At 41.1% G+C, this 24859-nt stretch overlaps 1 protein-coding gene across 2 annotated transcripts in view; it reads right to left on the bottom strand.

Moving 5' to 3' along the window:
• Positions 1 to 24859, bottom strand: part of LOC112267729 (histone deacetylase 7) — an 84322-nt gene that overhangs the window by 51736 nt on the left and 7727 nt on the right. The window lies entirely within an intron of this gene.

The raw sequence follows: 24859 nt of genomic DNA, 5'->3' as shown, positions 1-24859 counted from the left end.
GGGCCCGTGTCCTAACACTGGCATACCCCATTCAGCTAGGTAGGACAGGTAAGGATTAAGGGGCTCACTGTCAAAACAAATGGAAATCCTCCATCATAAAACCTTAGTGAACTATCTGTATAGCTTGCTACACAATGTCCAGCACTCTTTACCGTGACACAAGTCCATGAGTCACCTTCATAACACTTACACTACCATTTATGACCTGGTGAACAGTAGGAGTTCATTAAGACAGTATTAGTGAATAGTAGGAGTTCATTAAGACAGTATTCGTGAATAGTAGGAGTTCATTAAGACAGTATTAGTGAATAGTAGGAGTTCATTAAGACAGTATTAGTGAATAGTAGGAGTTCATTAAGACAGTATTAGTGAATAGTAGGAGTTCATTAAGACAGTATTAGTGAATAGTAGGAGTAAACAATGTTCCTAAATCTTTACCATATCGTTTTCTATGAGCCACCAGTTTATAATGTATGAATACACTTATAAATACCTATTAATAAGATTCGTGGTGCGTTATAATACTGGGTAGAAGAGTTACCCAAATAGCATTGGTCCAAAATGACAGTATGCAATCGTCAATGGAATTGTATTCATTATGATCGGAAAGGAAAAACTGATCCAAGATCAGCACTCCTACTCTGAGACAATTTATGAATATGTACCCCCGAGTGGAGAAATGACTAAGAGAGAGACGTCTGCGAGACGGTTCAGTCAAACAGTACTTTCAGAGGGAAAACACACCCACACACGTATTACTGCAGGTCAAATATGCATGACACACAACCCCATCACCAAACAACAGATTCCAGTACATCTGGAAAACTCTTGAAATGGGGTGTGGGGCAAGTAAGATTGAAACACCTGGAATAACTATTACATTTTAGTATAATAAACCCTCATTACATCGCCATAATAACTAATAAGAGCCATGAGAGCTACGGTGTGGAGTGTCTTAAGTGTGGGTAACATTGGTTCTGTGTCTGTATGTGTGTTTACATGCATGTGCGTTTTTTAGAGACAGAGAGAATGAAAGAGAGAGAGAGGATCCAGGTTGAAATTGAAAGAGGTAAGAGTGTACTGAATCTCGAGTGTATGTCTCATTCTCTCTCTCCGTCTATCACCCCCTTTAATTCAAATGTTTTTAATAAGAAACATGAATGTGTTGAAAATCCCGAATTGCTTGCATTGTCAACTTACACACAGCTCTGACAATCACACTTACTCCACCAGACATGCCACCAGGGGACTTTTCACAGTCCCCAAATCCAGAACAAATTCAAGAAAACATAGAGTATTATTTAGAGCCATTATTGCATTGGAACTCGTTGCGTCACATAACGTTGCGTCACATTATTGCTCAAATGAACCTGGTTTCAAAAAACAGATAAAACAACACCTCATGGCACAACGCCTCTCCCCTATTTGACCTAGATAGTTTGTGTGGATGTACAGTGGTTCCTCCTTTAGAAGTTGTGAGCTTACACCTTGGGACTTAGAGGTAATGTGTGGTTTTGTATGGTACCCTGTGTCACCGCTTCATTGCTCCAGACCAGCGCAAGGCGGAGTTAGAGCACTGATTATGCTTTTGGGTCCTACTGTGTCTCTAACTGACAATAAATGGGCGACATAAACCTAAATAGAAACTGATAATTGTGCTCGACTTCAGTATTACTTACTAACACTGTAGTTACACTAAGGTTTTTCTTATTTGATTTTGTTAGGATTATTTTGCTCTTACTGTTGTACTTTAGCCCACTCCCAACCGGTCACGGTGTACAGCGCCTGACTGGTGCAATGGTCTAAGACACTGCATAGCAGTGCAAGCTGTGTTGCTACATAGTCTGGTTCAATACCCATGCTGTCCTCGACTGGGAGACCCAAGAGATGACTGTAGGTTTTTTGTTTTTCTCCCTCCAAAAACAGAAATCATTCTAAATAACAAACTGGTTTTATTTACAAATTAGTAACAATGTCTCACCCCATGTTCAAGAATGGCCTTTTTCTCACTCATTTTACATTATTTGAAAACAAAATTATCTCCAAAATATTTAAGGGGCTTTGCACTAATAATAGCGCCGACTAGGGAAATATTCCTGCTGTTCTGTTCTTAGTGCAAGTCTCCACATTCAAACTAAAACAATGTAACTAATAATGGCATCTTTATGCTTCATTAATAAAATAATGATAAAAATACTCTTTCAAAATGCTGATGTTTATTTAGTTATGGATCCATTACGAATTACTATGGGAATAAATATCCCTGAATTACAGAAATATCCTCCAATCCTCTGTATGTAATTATTGGTGGAGAGTCATGCCATATTTCTTCGAAATTACGTGACTCTCCACCAATAACATGAGTCTCACTAGTGTTGAGTAATATGCTGTTAAAAGTGGTGTAGGTCATATTTATTAAAAGAGCATTTTGGAAGTTAGAAGCAATAGCCTACTTTTTCAGCACCGTTTCGAGCTGCTCTGAGATAAGCATGGTAACTGGTCTTGATAAATCAATGCTATTTTTATTTTCACTGAATCTCCTTTTGGGTATTGGTTAGATTAGGGTGTAGAAATGTTATGCTCTTAGTGTAACCTTTATTTAACAAGGCAAGTCAGTTAAGAACAAATTCTTATTTACAAGGACAGCCCACTCTGTCGGGAAATTGAACCCAGGTCTCCTGTGTGCTCGCAGGACCCTGGATTCTTTAGCTAAATAGCCCAGTACTGCACTCCCAACCATCACGTTGTACAGCACCATATTTTCCATTCCACCCTGACAGAAACCCAGATGGGTTTCCATCATTACAGTAGTAATGGACAGCTGGTGGCATTTTGAAAACCGGTTTTCAAACACCCAATTAGCAGAACAATAGACTCTTTATAGCCCGGCTACTGTCGATGTGAACATCCCCCTACCTGCGATGTATTCGATGCTTAAGTACTCTGAAGTGTTGCATTTCTAACTCAAAACAGCAGTACAGTATTTCTTCATCAACATCTTTATGCTTTCGTTAATAAAATAATGATAAAAATACACTTTCAAAATGCTGATGTTTATTTAGTTATGGATACATAACAAATTACTATGGGAATAAATCAGTGAATTACAGAAATATTGTAACAAAGTTGTCTAATGAAGGTAAACAAATGGTTGCTTATTGGAAAATACTCTTTCAAACACATGGTCACGTTGTACAGCACCATTATGGCTATTAGCAGGGCTATATTTTGGCCTTTATGGGTGGCGCACAATTCTCCCAGCGTTTCTCTCCCTCTAAAAAAAGAAATACATGTTTTGGCCTTTACAAATATTATTTTGGCCTTCATTCAGATTACAATCGCTCTCTTTCGAAATAACCTCCAAAATATCGTTATATATTATCAAGTTGATGACAGGCACCTACATAAAGCTGAGTGACTCACCCATTCATGGCTCGATGACTCACTCATTCAATATTCTTTCGTACAGTCTTTAATAAAGAAATGTTTTGGTTATTCTGACCTGGACACAATTTACAGTATTATAATAACCCATTATGGGCTATTAGAAGGACAATACTGTATACCTTTACCAACACCTCTCTGTATTTTGATACTTTGTGGATGGGGGCTCCGGAGTGGATGGGGGTTCCCGCAGTGCAAAATGGGTTGCTACAGGTTCGATACCCGTGCCGGCCGCCACCGGGAGACCCATGAGGTAGGTTTTGATTTTGATTTAGAATCCTCCAATCCTCTATATATAATTATTGGTGGAGAGTCACGTCATGTTTTCCGATATACTGTAGGTCTACCGTAGGAGACATGGAATCATGTAGTAGCCAAAAAAGTTAACATATATTTTAGATGTTAGATTCTTCAAAGTAGCCACCCTTTGCCTTGATGACAGCTTTGCACACTCTTGGCATTCTCTCAACCAGCTTCATGTGGAATGCTTATTCAACAGTCTTGAAAGAGTTCCCACATATGCTGAGCACTCGTTGCCTGCTTTTCCTTCACTCTGCGGTCCAACTCATTCCAATCTCATTCCAATCTCAATTAGGTTGAGGTCAGGTGATTCTGGAGGCCGGGTCATCTGATGCAACACTCCATCACTCTCCTTGGCCTTACACAGCCTGGAGGTGTCTCACTGGTGTTGAGTAATGTGCTGTTAAAAGTGGTGTAGGTCTTATTTATTTAAAGAGCATATTGAAGTTAGAAGCAATAGGATTTGAAGCAAAAGCCTACAACTATTTCAGCACCGATTCGAGCTGCTCTGAGACAAGCATGGGAACTGGTCTTGATAAATCAATTAGATTTTTATTTTCACTTAATCTCCATTTGGATATTGGTTAGACTAGAATTAGAAAATGACGGTGCAGAAAAGTTATGCTCTTAGTGTAACCTTTATTTAACTCAGCAAGTCAAATTCTTATTTACAAGGACAGCCTACTCCTGCCTCCCCATCGGGGAATTGAACTTCGGTCTCCCGCGTGTCCGCATTCTCTAGTACAGCCATTATTGAAGGCTATCAAATACTTCTCAAATATGGCCTCTGGTGGTCAAACTAGCGCCAACTAGCATTAATGGCACCAACTTACCATAGAATTCTGCGGCAACATGCAAGCTGTGCCGCAGTATGCTGCAACTTTTAGGAGGAAAGAGGAACCACTGTATAGATATGTAGGCTACGTAGTTCTATTCTTGTCTATTACTGTTCTGTATTATGTAATGTTTCATGTTTTGTGTGGACCCCAGGAAGAGTATCTGCTGCTTTTGCAACAGCTAATGGGGATCCTAATAAAATTCCCCCAAAAACAAATACCCCTCTCTCTGGGCTGTCACTTGCACCCTGCCTTAAATGTCAGTGAGGTAAGACTCAACCAGGATGACAGATGAGGATGCCCAGGTGTGACCAGCATCACCTGATCTTATTCCATCCAGACACATTGGTATTTCTGTGAACTCACATCAGTGTGTGCATGAGTGAGTGTGTGTGTTTATGTGTGTGAACAGCTACAGTACATGTTTGTTTTCCATCTCGATTTGGGTATTTGAAGAAGTAGGCACTTTATCTACAAGATTCAGTGTGGTACTTCAGTATGGATACATTTATTGACGTTGCCATTTCTCTTCATGCTTGAGAACAAAAACAGCTACTACAGGAATTACCCAAAGGCATGAGAACACTGTGTATTACCAGCATAAAGAGATGTGTGTTTTCAGAGGAAATGGTCGGACACACACACACACACACACAGCAGACGACTATAAACAAAGCGTGAGTCCACTGATTTATGCTAGGGCTGGGCGGTATACTATATACCGGTATTAATTCACAGACCGGCTTGAATTTGACTTTACCTTCTATAACGGTATTTCAATGTTTGGTTTGTTAAATGTGATACGCAACTCTGTCCGTTTTTATAGTTTACTCGTTTGCTACTTGAGTAACCTCACTCCTTCTCATGCTGCTCTATGTCGCTAACCATGCCAAGCCCTGCCCCCTGTCACTCAAGGAGAGAGCAGTTGCTCAACCACGGAGTCACTGAGAAATGTATTGCCTTTCATTCTGTCTGGTCAGATGGATGCAACAATGTTGGTGACATGCTGCTTTCCACAAGCGTTCTATAATTACACTATTAGTTTGTGTATCTCACTGTCTGAAACTACTGCTTGTTAGTTTGTCTTTTCTTAGCAAGGTGTTTGTCTCCCAGCTCTAAATTATGCCCTGATAGGAAACGATCAGGAAGTCTCTAGTGAACAACAAACAACCACCAGCTGTGTTCTTACCATGGAACCACAGCCATGATGTCGCTCAGAAACACTACACCAACTATCGACAGTATACTTTATGTTATGTATGCTACATTTTGCATTCAACATGAAAATGCCAACCACAGAAATGAAATACAGCCAATCATATTTATAAATCAGAGAACTTGTGAGTTTTTGTAGAACTTGGCTGTCTGTGTAAAGTATACCTGTATTGCACTACTTTGAATTGATTAAGGACACTTTATGACCGCATTGTTATGAAGTGCTTTTTGAGACACATATAGGAGACATCTCTATCACTCATAAAGTGCTTCAAGTGTAGGCTACCCTTACGACCACATAAAGTAGCGTGCTCAGTCAGTGAAATGTTGTCGTAGTCCTATTTGAAGCACAGAGCACAAATTTGGTCACACCCTGTGTGCAACACCAAATTGTTTTTCTCCCTGGTGTGGTAAATGGAACACATAAGATTTAATCATAAGGTGTCAAAAATAGGGGGAAAGACGATGATAATATTAACATGATTAACAGTTATCACTTCCGTTTTTCTGTTGCTAAAAATAGACACAAGGCAAACTTCTGGTCTATGTTGACATCTTAGCTTTCACAACCATCGTTTTTCTCTTTCGGGTGCTGCTGCAACAGCCTACCACCACACACAGACACACACAGACAGACATACTCATACATGCATACAAACACACACACAGAGAAACTGAAACAGTGACATCCTGTTGCTAAAGTTAGTCTGCACCATTGACATCCTCTTTTTCATTTAGGCAAGCAGACACTGCTATTTTGGTTGAATGTGTGTATGCGTTCCTGTTATTTTTAACAACTCAACCTCACAATCAAGATATTGTTTATTGTTGGGTGAAGGTGAACGGAAAGTAGCATAGTGGAGTTGCTAGTGGAGTTGCATTCTGCTATCACAGAATACATACAGTGGGGCAAAAAAGTATTTAGTCAGCCACCAATTGTGCAAGTTCTCCCACTTAAAAAGATGAGAGGCCTGTAATTTTCATCATAGGTACACTTCAACTATGACAGACAAAATGAGAGAAAAAAATCCAGAAAATCACATTGTAGGATTTTTAATGAATTTATTTGCAAATTATGGTGGAAAATGGTGGAAATTATGGTGGAAAATAAGCAAAACAGAGAGCGAGACAGACATAAAAAAATACAAGAATTAAAGGACAAGAATTTATTTATTTTTTGATATAGTTGTTTTACGTCAACAAGCACAGATAATACAGTCATTAACATCCGAGATGTCATGTATGCACATACCAGGCCTCTTACATCACCAATATATAAATATATATCACTCTGGAACTGCAGGGAAATGTAGTCATTTAACATAAGAAAAAAAGGGAGCCCACATTTCAAAGAATTTGTCTACAGGCCTATTGAGCGTGTTTTTAATATTTTCCAAATTTATGCAATTCAAAATTGATTTAATCCAAAGAGCATGAGAAGGGGGTGCAGAGGATTTCCATCTAAGTAAAATGAATTGTCTCGCTAACAAAGTGACAAAGGTAATTACATCCTTATTCATTTTGGTCAATTGTATGGTGGGTAAGGAAACCCCAAATAGTGCAGTAAAAGGGTCTGGCTCAATCTGTGTGCAGCTTAATTCTGAGAGTGTGTTAAAGATGTCTTTACAGAAACCAACAAGAGATGGGCAACACCAAAACATGTGTATATGATTAGCAGGACACTGATTACATCGTAAACAATTCGCGTTCACATCCTTGTAAATTTTGGATAATCTTGCTTTGGTCCAGTGGGCCCTATGAATGAGTTTGCATTGAATGAAACCATGTCGAGCGCAAATAGAAGAACTATGCATCTTTTTGAGTGCCCCTTCCCATAGTTCATCAGATATTTCTTCACCCAGTTCCTCCTCCCATGAGGATTTAATATTGTTTAATGAGATGGTTTGTAGTGAGCAAATTTGACTATAGATTATTGACACGGTGGCTTTCTGAGTAGAAAGTGGGATACAAAATGTGTCGAACTGCGTTTCACCAGGAAGGGTGGGGAATCCTGGATCTATGCTGTGAACGTAACTCGGGACTTGTAAGAACCTAAAGAAATTATGTCTGGGGAGACCAAATTTAGCTGATAATTGTTCAAACGTACTAAAATGTATTGTTAATATACAGATCCCTGAATCTTTTAATACCGAGACTAGACCAAGTTGAGAAAGCAACCATCAACCATAGATGGGGGAAAAGCTGGGTTTGAGGCTACCAAATAAGAGGTTGTCTGAAACCCAAAGTGGCGCCTAAATTGATTCCACATCTTCAATGTTGTTTTGACACATATATTGATGGTGAAGGAGTAGTAAGGGCCTGTAACGGAGGAGGGAGCGAGGGAAGACAATGATGCCGGTGTAGATGAGATGGCCTCCATCTCGAGCCAAATTGGGGGTGGGAATATCTCTCTGCTCTGCAACAGGTACTGAATGATCCTAAGGTTAGCGGCCCAATAATATAATCTGAAATCCGGTAGATCTAGACCGCCGACTGGTTTGGGCCTGGGGGGCTTTTTGTCCCGTATAAAGGGTAGTATTAGGCCATCGATCGTTGTGAAAAATGTATTGGGAAGGCACAATCGGAAGGCACTGATGGAGATATAAGAATTTATGGTGAGCATTCATTTTAATATAATTAATTATTGCGACTAAGTAGAGGTGTAACAAAGACCAGCGTTCCAAATCATCCATAGTACAGGTTAAAAGAGGAGCAAAGTTGGCTTGAAAAAGGTTTTGAAATCTGATTGTGACATGTTCCCCCATTTTTTTTGGGCCATATTAAGCGGCATCAATTGGCTTTTACTGAGATTCAGTTTATACCCTGATAAGTGACCGAAGGATGCGAAAGTGGCAAGGGCAGCAGGAACAGAGACAGAAAGGTTGGATGTGTATAATAATAAATCATCTGCATATAAAGACAGTTTGTGTTTGTGTCCGTATCTGACTATACCTTTGATAAGGGGGTTGGAGCGAAGTGCTATTGCAAGTGGATCTATGGCGAGGGCAAACAGTAAGGGACATAAAGGCCAACCCTGGCATGTCGATCGTTGCAAAGGGAAGCAAACTGATTGAGTGTTATTGGTCCTGACAGAGGCTTGAGGGGATGAATACAGAAGTCTCATCCCCTCAATTTGGAGCCAAAGACGAATTTATTTAGAGTGTAAAAAATGTATTTCCATTCCACCCAGTCAAACGCTTTCTCCACATCCAGGGATATAATGGCTTCAGAGGTATTGGTGACAAAAGGATTATATATAATATTAAATAATCATCGAATATTGACGTCTATTTTTAATAAATCCTGTTTGATATAAGGAGAGATAATTGATGGGATGACTGTTTCCAGACGCGTTGCCAGAAGTTTGGCTAGAATTTTATAGTCAACATTTAGCAGTCTAATTGGACGGTATGATACACAGTCAAGAGGGTCTTTGATTTTTTTTAAAGAATAAGACATATGGTTGCCTGAGTCATTGATCCCTCTATGGTCTAATGATATCCCAGACGATGTACAAATACAGCATGTTAACATATATAGCCTATCCCTTTTCAGTTTGTTCTCATGTGCGGTGTAGGAAATCATTTCACCTCTGATGTAAAGCTTTCAAAGTTTCCCAAAGAGTAGACGCAGAGATGTTTGGGATTCTATTTGTAATCATGAAAAAGTCGATTTGACTTTAAACAAAATTGACAACGTGTTCATTACTGATCAGTTGAGTATTTAGCCGCCAAGGCAGTCGCAGATTGTCAACAGTTTGAATGACTGCTTTCATGGCAACAGGGGCGTGGTCAGATACAACAATTGGATCATATGAACATGAAGATATGGAATGGAGAATCCTGTCATCTACAAGGAAGTAGTCTATGCGTGTAAAAGTGTGGTGAACCGGTGAGAAAAAAAATAGTATTATTTGCCAGATGGATTAAACATTCTTCAGGGACATGAGACTTCGAATTCAGACATAATGGTTCGGACAACTCTAGCTGAGGTTGATAAGGTGGTAGATTTAGTGGAGTATCGCTCCAAATGTGGGTCTAGCCAACAGTTAAAGTCAAACAGTTAAGATCAACATATGGGAAGACATATGTGGAATTGTATAGAAAACCATTGCCCCAATTAGGAGCATAAATATTAACAAGAAGTGCATTCGTATTGAGCAGCTTATCACTGACATTTATGTATCTACCATGGGGATTTGAAATCACATGAAGTAAAATAGCCACCCCTCTTGCCTTACTCTGAAATGAGGAATGGAACACCTGACCCACCCATCTGCACCTAAGACTTGAGTGTTGTGATACCTTCAAATGAGTTTCTTAGAGAAAGATGATGTGAGCTTTCAATTGATGAAGGCGGTGTAGCACCTTACTACGTTTAACTGGGTTATTTATGCCCCTGCAGTTCCAAGTAAGAAAATTAAAGCCGTTCCCTCCAGCAGGATGGGCTACACTAGGCTGACTCATGTCTTAAGAGAGAGAGAGGACAAGGTACAATGTAAACTAAAGATCTTAGTTGAACCTAAAAGTGCAAATTTAAAAAACAAAGACAAGCGACGAAGCACAAAAACACATGAAAACTATATACAAATAAAGAGGGAAAACCCCTTCCCTCACACCCTCCCTTGCTGAAGCATCTCCCCAACGGAGATGTAAGCAAAACCCTAAATACAAAAAAAGTTTAGAGCAAAGCATGATAACTCTTACTATGTGCTGCCTGAAATGTGTGACCATTTAACCAGAGTAAGCCAAATATACATAGATTGGTCCCAAGCAGAGTCTATGGGGGAAAAAACCTGGTTAAGAGAGGTTTAACAGTAATACAGATAGTAAACTACGACTGAACCATGAAAACAGCCAGATATTAGCATTAGAGCTGCAACCTGGGTTGGGAAAAAAAAAAAAAAAAAAAGAGAATGACATTCAAATGTCAATAAACCCGACAAGGTTGGCTTCGCTAGCCAACCAGTCTGCTTGGCCGGCCTGCTAACTAGCCTCCTTCGATGACCAACTAACCAACCATTTGTTCCACACCATGCGGTACAACAGCCACTTTCACATTCTTGTTGATGAAATTGGCCGTTAAAGCTGGGTCCTCAAATCTGTGCGCGGAGCTGTCCGGTAAAGTCAGTCTCAGAACCGCAGGGTAGATGAGGCCGAACTTCACACCCGTGCAGGCGCGTAGCTAGCGCTACACAGCTCCAAAGCTAGCCCGCTTCTTAGCCACAGCTGTGGTGTAGTTCGCAAATAGCAAGACTCTTTTATCCTTATAGAGGAGAGAAGATGCTTCTCCCGATCTCCTCAGTATGTCATTGTGGACGTGAAAGAATTGCACCCTGATGACAAATGGTCGCGGGGGTTCTCCATCCTGGGGTCGGCTACGCAGAGTGCGGTGGGCACGATCTAGCAGTGGTTTCTCCTCCAGACCGGGCAGCTCCTGAAGCAGCTGGGCCATGAACTCTGTGGGTCTTGGGCCCTCCACTCCCTCCAGTATTCCCAGTAGATGAATGTTGTTCCTCCGAATTCTACTTTCCATATCTTCGCATCTATTGTCGAGGTATGCCACCCTAGTTGCTAATGAGCCAACGTTAACTTCTAGCTCGCTAATGCGAGTTCTGTGGTCTGTATAACCTCGCTCCAGCTCCGATAAGGCCACTCCCTGTGTGTCGGGGTTATTCTGTATACTCTCGATAGATTATTTTAAGCTTGTCTTTGACCATTGATATCTCTGACCTGAGATTGGTAGAGAGAGAGTCAATTTTGCAGAAAATATCGGTTTTGAGGGTGCCTATCACGGATTGTAGCATCTCCACAGTCAGAGTTCCCGTGGGGCCGGCATTAGCAGCATCCAGTGGCGGGGGTGAATCAAGAGAGAGTGCGGGCTTGCTGCGGCCTGCTCTTGCAGACTCCGTTTTTGGCCGGGTAGACGACATTACAAACTTACATTTCTCAAATTTGATCTGAATTGTTTAGGGGTCCCTTTAGACGCCTGGCCAAACAGAAATATATAACATTTTGCAAGGTTAAATATATAAATGTGGTCACTAACACAGGAGCGATAGCGAAAGGCATTCTACATTCTTGGCTTCCAACAGCGCCCCCAGAACTACATCAATTTTAAAAAGGCACACGTATCATACATATCAATATATTCAGACAAACTATCTACGTCAAATGGGGGTGAGGCGTTGTGCGGTGAGGTGTTGCTTTATCTGTTTTTTAAAAAAACAGGTTTGCTGTTAATTTGAGCAATAGGAGATGGAACAGAGTTCCATGCAATAATGGCTCTATATAATACATTACCCTTTCTTGAATTTGGTGGCATGTCTGGTGGCGTAAGTGCAAACATTTTAGGATTTCCAACACATTCATGTTTCTTATAAAAGGAAGAAGTGATGCAGTCAGTCTCTCCTCAACTCTTAGCCAAGAGAGATTGGCATATCTATTTTAGTCCTCTGATTACAATGAAAAGCAAGACGTGCCACTCTGTTCTGGGTCACCTGCAGCTTAACTAGGTCTTTCCTTGCAACACTCGACCACATGACTGGACAATAATCAAGATAAGACAAAACTAGAGCCTGTAGGACTTGCTTTTTGGAGTGTGGTGTCAAAATGCAGAGCATTTCTTTATTATGGACAGACCTCTCTCCATCTTTACAACCATTGAATCTATATATTTTGAATATGACAGTTTACAATCTAAGGTAACACCAAGTAATTTAGTCTCCTCAACTTGTTCAACATCCACACCATTCATTACCAGATTCAGCTGATGTCTAGAAGGAATTATTTGTACCAAATACAATGCTCTTAGTTTTAGAGTCGTTCAGGACCAGGTTATTACTGGCCACCCATTCCAAAACAGACTCCAACTCTTTAAGGGTTTCAGTGACTTCATTAGCTGTGGCTGCAGATGCATATATAGTTGAATCATCAGCATACATGGACACACATGCTTTGTTTAATGCCAGTGGCAGGTCATTGGTAAAATAGAATAGAGTAAAGGGCCTAGAGAGTTGCCCTGTGGTACACCACACATTACATGTTTGACATTAGAGAAGCTTCCATTAAAGAAAATCCTCTAGGTTCTATTAGATATATAGCTCTGAAACCACGATATGGCAGAGGTCGAAAAGCCACGTTTTCTCAACAACAGGTTATGGTCAATAATATCAAAGGCTGCACTGAAATCTGACAGTACAGCTCCCACAATCTTCTTATTATCAATTTCTTTCAACCAACCATCAGTCATTTCTGTCAGTGCAATACATGTTGCGTACCCTTCTCTATAAACATGCTGAATGTGTGTTGTTCATTTGGTTACAGAGAAATAGCATTCTATTTGGTCAAACACAGTTTTTTCCAACAGTTTGCTAAGAGCTGACAGCAAGCTGATGGGTCTGCTGTAAAGGCCCCTTTACCACTCTTGGGTAGCAGAATGAATTTGGCTTCCCTCCAGGTCTGAGGACAAAGATATTCCTCTAGGATCAGATTAAAGATATGACAGATAGGAGTAGATATGGAGTCAGCTACCATCCTCAGTAGCTTTCCATTTAAGTTGTTAATGCCAAGAGGTTTGTCATTATTGATCGATAACAATAAGTTTTCCACCTCTCCCACACTAACTTTCAAAATTCAAACTTGCAATGCTTTTCTTTCATTATTAGGTTTTTATGCATGAGTATGACGGCTCATTGTTCGTTGTTGGCATTTCCTGCCTAGGTTTTCCCACTTTGCCAATGAAGTAATCATTAAAATAATTGGCAACATCAAATGGTTTTGTGATGAATAAGCCATCTGATTCGATCTTTCTGCCCAAAATGTCATTTAAAGTACTCCAAAGTTTTTTGGCTTCATAATACAGTTTCTTCTTCTTTTTGTTGAGTTTAGTCACATAATTTCTCAATTTGCAGTAAGTCAGCCAGTCAGATGTGTAGCCAGACTTATTATCCATCTCTTTCAACCATATAGTTTTTCAATTCCTCATCAATCCATGGAGACTTAACAGTTCTAACAGTCAGTTTTTTGAACATGTTCATGTTTATCAATAATTGGAAGAAGCAATTTCATAAATTCATCAAGTGAAGCATCTAGATGCTCCTTATTAATCACATCAGGCCAACAAATATTTGTAATATTATCCACATAAATGTAACAGCAAAATCTTTTGTTGGTCTCTTAAACATACCACCATATTGCTAACACCTATCTGACCATTTCGGGTTCATCGAGCGGCCATTTTGGATTGAGCGGTTGTGGTTGCCAAGGCTCAGTCTTTAATACAGCCCAGCAGCTGCCTTCCCCACAGTGCCCCCTACTCAGTGCCCCAGTCATGAATTTACAGCAGGTACAACCAACTGGGGGGGGTTGTACCCGCTGTACAGTAACAGTAGGATGATCACCCTGTTGCAAGAGAACTTTCCTGCAACGCATTAAATGTAAATCTTGTAGTCTATTTGAGGTTTGAAAAGGCTTCTACAGTCTGAAATTTCTAAGTCGAAATTATAAACTTTAGAAGACTTTTTAAGCCTCAAATAGAATACAAGTATTACATTTCTTGGATGGAAAGTTCTCCTGCAACAGGGTGATCAAGATCCTACTGTACATCTGTATAAGATCAATTGCAGATATAACAACAGTCTAACTTGGCATTCTGATGGAATTAGTTGGAACACATTGAGCCAAACTAAGCTGAACCAAGCTGTAAATATCAGAGTCAGCACTGTTTGGCATGGTAGTTTGAAAATGGTAAGCAGCCACTGTCCTAGGACCCCTCCATCCATCTTTCCCTCCCTCCATCCCTTCCTCCCTACATCCTTCCATCCTTCTCCTTCACTACTGGAGGAATCCACAGCTGTTGGGGACATTCTGTCCCCCTGCTTGCAAGCAGCTGGAGAATCCATCCCCTTCCTTACTGTGTGTGTGTGTGTGTGTGTGTGTGTGTGTGTGTGTGTGTGTGTGTGTGTGTGTGTGTGTGTGTGTGTGTGTGTGTGTGTGTGTGTGTGTGTGTGAGAAAAAGTGTGTGGGTGTGTGTGTCTAAGTACGCCTATGTATGCCTGTGTGTGTCATTCGAGTGTGTTTATGAATGTCCGTGTGTGTGCCAGTGTATTAATAGTGCACATTTGTCTCTTTACGGCACACAGCACGTCTTTGTGTGGGTTGAAGTAGTATACGTAGGTAACTAGGCGTGCTAGTTTATTTATAGTGTCACCAGTTGGGTAACACTTGTGTCACTGTGAATATTCCTGCAAAGCACGTGTGTGCATATGTTCAAGTGTATGTGTGTGTGTGTATATACTGTTTATATATATATTTATAGCATCACCCCGCTTGCCACACATTTGTCTCTTTGTGAGTGTATGGCGTGTTTGTGTGTGCATGTGTGGTATATATGCATGTCAATGTATTAATAGTGTCATGAATTGCATGCACACACTCGTGTCCTGTGTGTATGTGTATGTGTGTGTGTGTGTGTGTGTGTGTGTGTGTGTGTGTGTGTGTGTGTGTGTGCTTGTCAATATGTTCAGCCTCGTATGGAGTCCTATGGAGGGTGTGTGGAAGAGAATGTTTACTTACACAAACCATGCGATTGGCATTGCTCTTCCATGCAATGTAATGCATACAAAGCAGCATAGAGTGGATGCATATTTATGCTGCTTTGTATGCATTAGATTGCATGGACATATTATGCTGTACTAACATACCCAGCTAACAAATCTAAGTAAAGAGAGCATTTTTGTAATGTTGCCCGTAACGTTCCCCAGATGTTTGAGTGTCCAGTTTTCCGTTAGTTAGGGGAACATTCTATAAGGGTTGGGTGGTATACCGTATATACCGTATCCCGGGGTATTTCGAAATACCCTCGATATGATTTTCCAACAGTGTCAATACCGTTGTTTTAATACATTTGAATATTTGTACGTTTTATATAAATACCTGCAGTCAACTTGTGCACTATGCAACAGATAAACAGATCGTGTTCATCATTTCGCCTGTTAGATACTTTTTCCTTTTAAAGATTTCTGGTACTAGTTTTCAGAAACCGAACAGATGAATGATCATGCAACGTTCTCCTGAAACGTGCCTAGAACATTAATATCTTATATTCTGAAACATGGCCACCATATGCTGTGAATGGTTCATGGGACATTGTTGGAATATTCTCTTAGTCCACAGAAAACGTTCTCATAAAATGTGTCTAGAACATTAATATAGTGCTCCCGAGTGGCACAGCAGTCTAAGGCACTGCATCTCAGTGCTAGAGCTGTCACTACAGACCCTGGTTCGATTCCATGATGTATCACAACCAGCCATGATTGGGAGTCCCATAGGGCGGCGCACAATTGGCACAGCGTTGTCCAGGTTAGGGCTTGGCCGGGTTAGGGCTTGGCCGGGTTAGGGCTTGGCCAGATTAGGCCGTCATTGTAAATAAGAATTAGTTCTTAACTGAATTGCCTAGTTAAGTAAAGGTTCAATTTTTAAAAAATTAAGATTTAAAAAAAGATCTTGTATACTGAAAACATGGCAACCATATTCTGTGTATGTTTGGTGGGACGTTGATGGAATATTCTCTTAACCCTTAGAAACCTGGACACAGGAATGTTCTTAAAACGTTCACATGAAATGAGTCTAGAAAATGAATATAGAATATTCAGAGAATATGGTAACCACGTTCTGGGTAAGTTCTGTTTGACAGTAAGGGAATGGTTTCTTGGAAACAGTCCTTGCACGTCACTGGAACATTCCTATGAAAACATTAGGTAATGACCAGTGTTGGGGAAGCTACTCTGAAAATATAGTTACCAAGCTACCAATGAATTCAACCTGGAAGAAGTTAAGCTACACTAAAGCTACCCTTAATACAAATACTAAAGTTACTTTCAAAATGTAGTTCACTACAGATATTTTCAAAAGCCAGCATGATGAAGTAACAACTAACTTTGCCACCGCAAAAGTAACACTTCCTCTTACTTGACTATACCAATTTAACTGGGTGGCACAAAAAGACACTTTGTGCAAAAGAGGCACTTTCTCTCTCTCCCACTCACTCACTCACTCACTCACTCACTCACTCACTCACTCACTCACTCACTCACTCACTCACTCACTCACTCACTCACTCACTCACTCACCACTCACTCACTCACCACTCACTCACTGTCTTGCACTCTCATTTCAAGCAGTCTTCCTCTCTTTTCCCCTCTCTCTCTCTCTCTCTCTCTCTCTCTCTTTCACAACTCTTTTTCACTTTATCTCTCTTTCTCTCTCTTTGTTAATTTTGTACTTCATCCTTCCCAATGGCTCCACTCCACTGTAACTGTGTTGGAACAATGGCCGATCAATCAAAAGGTCAGAGGTCAAAGTCATGGGTGTGTCAAGTCTTTTCACGAAGCCGATCCCCTCAGGGCTAAGGTGAGGGGTCGCTGACTCATAGTTGAGAGACGAGAGAGACATTAGATAGAGAAAAGGAGAAAGATGTGTGAGAAAAAGAAAGAGAGAGAGTCACAAGCCCACCAGTTCCTAAGCATGCTGCTCAACATTTCTCACGGCTAAAACAGACTCACAATTGTTAAACGCAGTTCAAAGGGTCAAGAGAGCCAGGTTTTGGGCTATGAAAAACAAGTGTAAAAAAAGTGTAAAGTGTAAAAAACGGAGGTAACATTCTCAGAAGTAGAGGCTCATAACAATGTCATGAGATTGACTTGATGCCTGTGCTAACTTGACAATAGATACGGTATAACACTGGTATAACATGGTATAAATATATTAAATAATTTATTAAAACACACTGTTTTGCAATGAAAGACTACAGTAGCTTTAACAGGGTTGCACCATGGTGTAGACCGAGGACAGCTAGTTTCTGTACATTGACTTCAATACAAAACCTAGGAGGCTCGTGGTTATCATCCCATACCTTAAGACTTACACAGTAACTATGACAACTTCTGGAGGACATCCTCCAACCTATCAGAACTCTTGCAGCATTAACTGACATGTGGTCCACCCAATCAAAGGATAAGAGAATCAAATCAAAATCTCAAAGTGCTGTACAGAAACCCAGCCTAAAACCCCAAACAGCAAGCAATGCAGGTGTAGAAGCAGAATGAATTAGATACTGAAAGCATAAGCTACAGCCAGCTAGTACTGCAGTGCATAACATGTGGTGAGCAGTTGAGTCAAAGAGAGAGAAAGACAACAGTTTAACAGTTTTGAACAAATGTATTTATTTAAAAATAAAGGAGAATCAAGAGAGCGAGAAAGAGAGCGAGAGATAGCTATATTTTGTTGAATTCTTTTTTACCTTCACTTACTTAGCCAGTGAATGCAGCTATCTAGTTTAGCCTACTCAAACACCCGGCTCAAACAGAGAGGGATGCTATGTTTGCTAGCTGGCTATGACTATCCCATAATACATACCCCAACCAGAAGCCATGTATTACAGGCAACATCCGCACTGAGCTAAAAGGTAGAGCTTTTAGCTTTCAATGAGTGGGAATCTAAACCGGAAGCTTATAAGAAATCCCGCTATTCCCTCCGACGAACCATCAAACAGGCAGAGCGTCAATACAGGACTAAGATTGAATCGTACTACACTGGCACCGACACTCGTCGCATGTGGCTGGGTTTGCAAACTATTACAGACTACAAAGGGAAGCACAGCCGTGAGCTGCCTAGTGACACGAGCCTACCAGATGAGCTAAATAACTTCTATTGTCACGTTCTGACCATCGTTCGTATGTGTTTTCCTTGTTTAGTGTTGGTCAGGACGTGAGCTGGGTGGGCATTCTATGTTGTGTGTCTGGTTTGTCTATTTCTATGTTTGGCCTGATATGGTTCTCAAACAGAGGCAGGTGTTAGTCATTGTCTCTGATTGGGAACCATATTTAGGTAGCCTGTTTTGTGTTGGGTTTTGTGGGTGATTGTCCTTAGTGTCTTGATGTCCTTGTTCTGTGTGTATGTGCACCAGTATTAGGCTGTTTCGGTTTTCGTTACGTTTATTGTTTTGTAGTGTTTGTATTTAGATTTGTGTTGCTTCAGTTTAATAAACATGGATCGCAATCTACACGCCGCATTTTGGTCCGACTCTCCTTCACCACAAGAGAACCGTTACATCTATGCTCGCTTCGAGGAAAGTAACACTGAAGCATGCATGAGAGAAATCGCTGTTCCAGATGACTGTGTGATCATGCTCTCCGTAGCCGATGTGAGTAAGACCTTTAAACAGGTCAACATTCACAAGGCCAGACGGAGTACCAGGATGTGTACTCTGAGCATGCGCTGACCAACTGGCAAGTGTCTTCACTGACATTTTCAACCTGTCCTTTATTGAGTCTGTAATACCCACATGTTTCAAGCAGACCACCATAGTCCCTGTGTCCAAGAACAGTAAAATAAACTGTCTAAATGACTACTAACCCGTAGCACTCACGTCTGTCGCCATGAAGTGCTTTGAAAGGCTGGTAATGGCTCACATCAACACCATTCTCCCAGAAACCCTAGACCCACTTCAATTTGCATACCGCCCCAAACAGATCCACAGATGATAAAATCTCTACTGCACTCAACACTGCCCTTTCCCACCTGGATAAAAGGAACACCTATGTGAAAATGCTATTCATTGACTACAGCTCAAACTTCAACAGCATAGTGCCCTCAAAGCCCATCACTAAGCTAAGGACCCTGGGACTAAACACCTCCCTCTGCAACTGGATCCTGGACTTCCTGAAGGGCCGCCCCCAGGTGGTAAGGGTAGGTAATAACACATCTGCCACGCTGATCCTCAACGGGGGCCCCTCAGGGGTGCCTGCTAAGTCCCTTCCTGTAATCCCTGTTCACTCATGACTGCATGTGTTGGAGTCACACAACAGTGGTAGGCCTGATCACCGACAACGACGAGACCGCCTTATAGGGAGGAGGTCAGAGACCTGGCCGTGTGGTGCCAGGACAACAACCTCTTCCTCAACGTGATCAAGATAAAGGAGATGATTGTGGACTACAGGAAATGTAGTGGAGCAGGTTTGAGAGCGTCAAGGTCCTTGGTGTCCACATCACCAACAAACTATCATGGTCCAAACACACTAAGACAGTTGTGAAGAAGGCACGATAAAGTCTATTCCCCCTCAGGAGATTGAAAAGATTTGGCATGGGTCCTCAGATCCTCAAAAGGTTCTACAGCTGCACCATCGAGAGCATGGTTGCATCACTGCCTGGTATGGCAACTGCTCGGCCTCCGACCACAAGGCACTACAGAGGGTAGTGCATACAGCCCAGTACTCGGGCCAATCTTCCTGTCATCCAGGACCTCTATACCAGGCGGTGTCAGAGGAAGGCCCTAAAAATTGTCAAAGACTCCAGCCACCCTAGTCATAGACTGTTCTCTCTGCCACCGCACGGCAAGCGGTACCAGAGCGGCAAGTCTAGGTCCAAGAGGCTTCTTAACCGCTTTTATCACCAAGCTATCAGACTCCGGAACAGCTAATCAAAGGGCTACCCTGACCGCTCCTTTACTCTGCTGCTACTGTCTGTTTATTATCTATGCATAGTCACTTTAATAACTCTACCTACATGTACTGATTACCTCAATTACCTCGACTAACCGGTGCCCCCGCACATTGACTCTGTACCGGTACACCCTGCATACAGCCTCGCTATTGTTATTTTACTGCTGCTGTTTAATTAATTATTAGTCACTTTTATTTTCTACACTTTTTTTTCTAAAAGCATTGTTGGTTAAGGGCTTGTAAGTAAGCATTTCTCTATAAGGTCTACACCTGTTGTATTCAGAGCATGTAACACATTTGATTTGATTCGAATATGGTGACAACAATGTAGGCTGTGTTTAGGCTGTGTGTATCTGTCACCTTGATTATTCAAATTTCTCTCAACCTGTGCAACTATGTTGTAAACTTTAATTCATAGGCTAGGTTGTAGCAACCTTATGATGGATATAGGGAATAGAGAAAAAATTGAGTATCATCATCAAACCTATCGATGTGACAGTCATCCAATATGCTGTAATAGAAATAAGGCCATGCTCATACAAAAATAATCATCCTCCCTCATCTTAAATGGCACCGCCACTGGTGCGATATGCAGAAATCACTCCTCCATTTCCTGGATGCTAAAATTCTAATAGTTTGCCTAATTTCAGATTTCGTGAAAAAAACAAGGTTCCTTGTTATTGTACCACCTAAACTGCTGTAAAATGTTTTCAATAACCAAAAAATATAGTATTTTCAGCTGTTTGAAGCTAGTGTATAAAACCAAACGTAACATACACAAAAATTAAAATTTAGGATGGGAGCCTATAAGGTTACAGTTTAAGTCGGAAGTTTACCTACACTAGGTTGGAGTCATTAAAAATGGTTTTTCAACCACTCCACAAATTCCTTGTTAACAAACTATAGTTTTGGCAAGTTGTTTAGGACATCTACTTTATGCATGACACAAGTCATTTTCCAAAAATTGTTTACGGACAGATCATTTCACTTAGAATTCACTGTATAGCAATTCCAGTGGGTCAGAAGTTAACATACACTAAGTTGACTGTGCCTTTAAACAGCTTGAAAAATCCAGAAAATTATGTCATGGCTTTAGAAGTTTCTGATAGGCTAATTAACATCATTTGAGTCAATTGGAGGTGTACCTGTGGATGTACTTCAAGGCCTACCTTCAAACTCTGTGCCTCTTTGCTTGACATCATGGGAAAATCAAAAGCAATCAGCCAAGACATTAGAAAGAAAATTGTAGACCTCCACAAGTCTGATTCATCCTTGGGACCAATTTCCAAACGCCTGAAAGTACCACGTTCATCTGTACAAACAATAGTACTCAAGTATAAACACCATGGGACCACGCAGCCGTCATACCGCTCTCCAAGAGATGAACGTACTTTGGAGCGAAAAGTGCAAATCAATCCCAGAACAACAACAAAGGACCTTGTGAAGATGCTGGAGGAAACAGGTACAAAAGTATCTATATCCACAGTAAAATGAGTCCTATATCGACAGAACCTGAAACACCGCTCAGCAAGGATGAAGCCACTGCTCCAAAACCACCATAAAAAAGACAAACTACGGTTAGTAACTGTACATGGGGACAAATATCGTACTTTTTGGAGAAATGGCCTCTGGTCTGATGAAACAAAAATAGAACTGTTTGGCCATAATGACCATCGTTATGTTTGGAGGAAAAAGGGGGAGGCTTGCAAGCCGAAGAACACCATCCCAACCGTGAAATGCAGGAGTCGCAGCACTTGTTGTGGGGGTGCTTTGCTGCAGGAGAGATTGTGCACTTCACAAAATAGATGGCATCACGAGGAGGGAAATTATGTGGATATATTGAAGCAACATCTCAAGACATCAGTCAGAAAGTTAAAGCTTGGTCGCAAATTTGTCTTCCAAATGGACAATGACCCCAAGCATACTTCCTAAGTTGTGGAAAAATGGCTTAAGGACATTAAGGACAGCAAAGTCAAAATACTGGAGTGGCCATCACAAAGCCCTGACCTCAATCCCATAGAAAATGTGTGGGCAGAACTGAAAAAGCGTGTGCGAGCAAGGAGGCCTACAAACCTGACTCAGTTACACTCTCAGTTACACTCAGTTGCTCTGTCAGGAGGAATGGGCCAAAATTCACCCAACTTATTGTGGGAAGCTTGTGGAAGGCTAACCGAAACGTTTGACCCAAGTTAATCAATTTAAAGGCAATGCTACCAAATATTAATTGAGTGTATGTTAACCTCTGACCCACTGGGGATGTGATGAAAGAAATAAAAGCTGAAATAAATCATTCTCTCTACTACTATTCTGACATTTCACATTCTTAAAATAAAGTGGTGATCCAAACTGACCTAAGACAGGGGATTTGTACTCAGATTTAATGTCAGGAATTGTGAAAAACTAAGTTTAAATGTATTTGGCTAAGGTGTATGCAAACTCCCGACTTCAACTGTATGTGTGCACATGTCATGTTTTTTTGGTTCAAATGCGATCTGTGTAGACAACTGTGATGTTAGTTTGGTAGCTCACACATGCATGTATGCAAACACACACACACACTGCAGTACTGCTATATTTTGAGGGAGTGTGTGTGCGGTTAGCTGAGCTGGTTTAAAACCAGGAAGAGGCAACAACATGATCTTCACGTCTAGTCCTGTCCAGCCACAACACTATCCATATTGTCAGCACTGCTCTCTCATACTTGGGGTTTTTAAGTGTGTTTTTTCAGTAGAAAATAAAAAATACACAGAGGTAGAGCAGCCAATTCCCTGTCCAGAACATCCACTTAACCCAAGTACCAACCAAGTTATATTACTTTCTTCGCTTACCTCAAAGAGTCTGCTAAGATATAGTCATGTTAACACATTCTGTTCACATTTGACATTTTTGTCATTTAGCAGACGCTCTTATCCAGAGTACATACATTTTCATACTCCCCCCCCCCCAGTACTGTCCCCCGTGGGACTCGAACCCACAACCTTTATGTTACGAGCACCATGCTCTACCAACTGAGCACACACAAAAATAGCAACAAGCATATTATTGAGTGAACAATCACTTCATTGATACATATCAAATTACTAGCAACCAGTGTTTCAGCAGGGTCTTCTTGTTAAGGGGAAGAGGTAATGGCTAGCTAGCCATTTGATAAGCATGAATAATGCATTGTTCGGCCAAATGAGCAACTTGGCACGATGCATGTCGCATGGACTATGTTGTCATACTGTCACACTTTCCCCAAGTTATAGCACACACTATGTTACATAAAGCAAGTTCCTAAAGGACTATGGGCTGGTGTCCCAGACTGAGATTAAACCCAGACCTGGTCTAAAAAGATTTTTGAATGGAGATTTCCCATCGAGCATGCTCTTAAATCCAGAACTAGGCTTAATCTGTGTCCAGGAAACCACCCCCAAGAGTTTAGTTTGCATCGTGTTTTCCTTCTTCCTATGGAAACTGTAGTTTCGTGATACCACCCCATGAGTAAAAGTGTAGTTCAAACCCTGCACACATGGCAATGGCACAGAAACCTCCAAGGTAAGGTTATAACATTTCACTTGAACCCGCAATCACAGTCTCCTTTACATTGTGTTTGTTATAACACTTGCAACAACTAAACAAATGGCAGTCACAACAACTGGAGTCAGCCTGAGGCTGTGACTATCCCTGTGTAATGACACTTTCAGGTAAAGTGATACTAAAAATGTTTTTAGCGCATCTATGCAGGCACGCACGCACACACACACAGGCATGCAGACAGACATGAGAGGCAGGTAGGCTCGTACACTCACACAATGAACTAAGTTGGTTATCGGAGAGGGATGGAGAGAAAGAGGGAAAGAGGAGAACAAGACGGAGAGAAAGAGATCTAAAAGGCTATACAAACGGAGAGTGGTGTCGATTCCTCTGGCGTGGCACACGTGAAACTGGCGTAACTATATCCTCACATTACTATGACTATGACCTCATCCTGACTAGTGTATGTGTGTGTGTGTGTGTGTGTGTGTGTGTGTGTGTGTGTGTGTGTGTGTGTGTGTGTGTGTGAGCTAGTCTCATGTGTCCAGGTTTTTTCATTTTCTCATGCACACACACACACACACACGCACGCACACACACGCACACACACGCACACACAAACACAGCTGCTCTCCCATTGCTACAAAACATCAGCCATACTCATAAACTACTGTAGCCTACAGTACATCAAAGAACCAAGTGTTTTGCCCATTGCATGAGTCAAACTTTTCAATGACTTTATAGGTCGTATTTGAGCCTCTTGTAAATGTAATACCTTCACTGACAATAAGGCTATTCTGTCCAAGCGTATGCCTTAGTTGCACAATTACACGATTACCAATGATCTATATCACCTTTTCTAGTAATTGAGGCAACCTTAACCTACAATAAATACATGGTGTAGAATACAACCACACCACCATGCAGTTAGCGCACTCCTTTCAACAGGAAATGTAGCCTTCATTAGTTTACAGACGCACCTGAATCTACCTCAGGTTACACTACACCTGGTTTCCAGACAACCTTGATATGAGTGAAATATGGAATC

The sequence above is a fragment of the Oncorhynchus tshawytscha genome, linkage group LG02 (genome assembly GCF_018296145.1).
Source record: "Oncorhynchus tshawytscha isolate Ot180627B linkage group LG02, Otsh_v2.0, whole genome shotgun sequence".
Lineage (NCBI taxonomy): Eukaryota > Metazoa > Chordata > Actinopteri > Salmoniformes > Salmonidae > Oncorhynchus > Oncorhynchus tshawytscha.
Note: the sequence above shows the minus strand (reverse complement) of the source record. Positions and strands in the feature narration are given on the sequence as shown.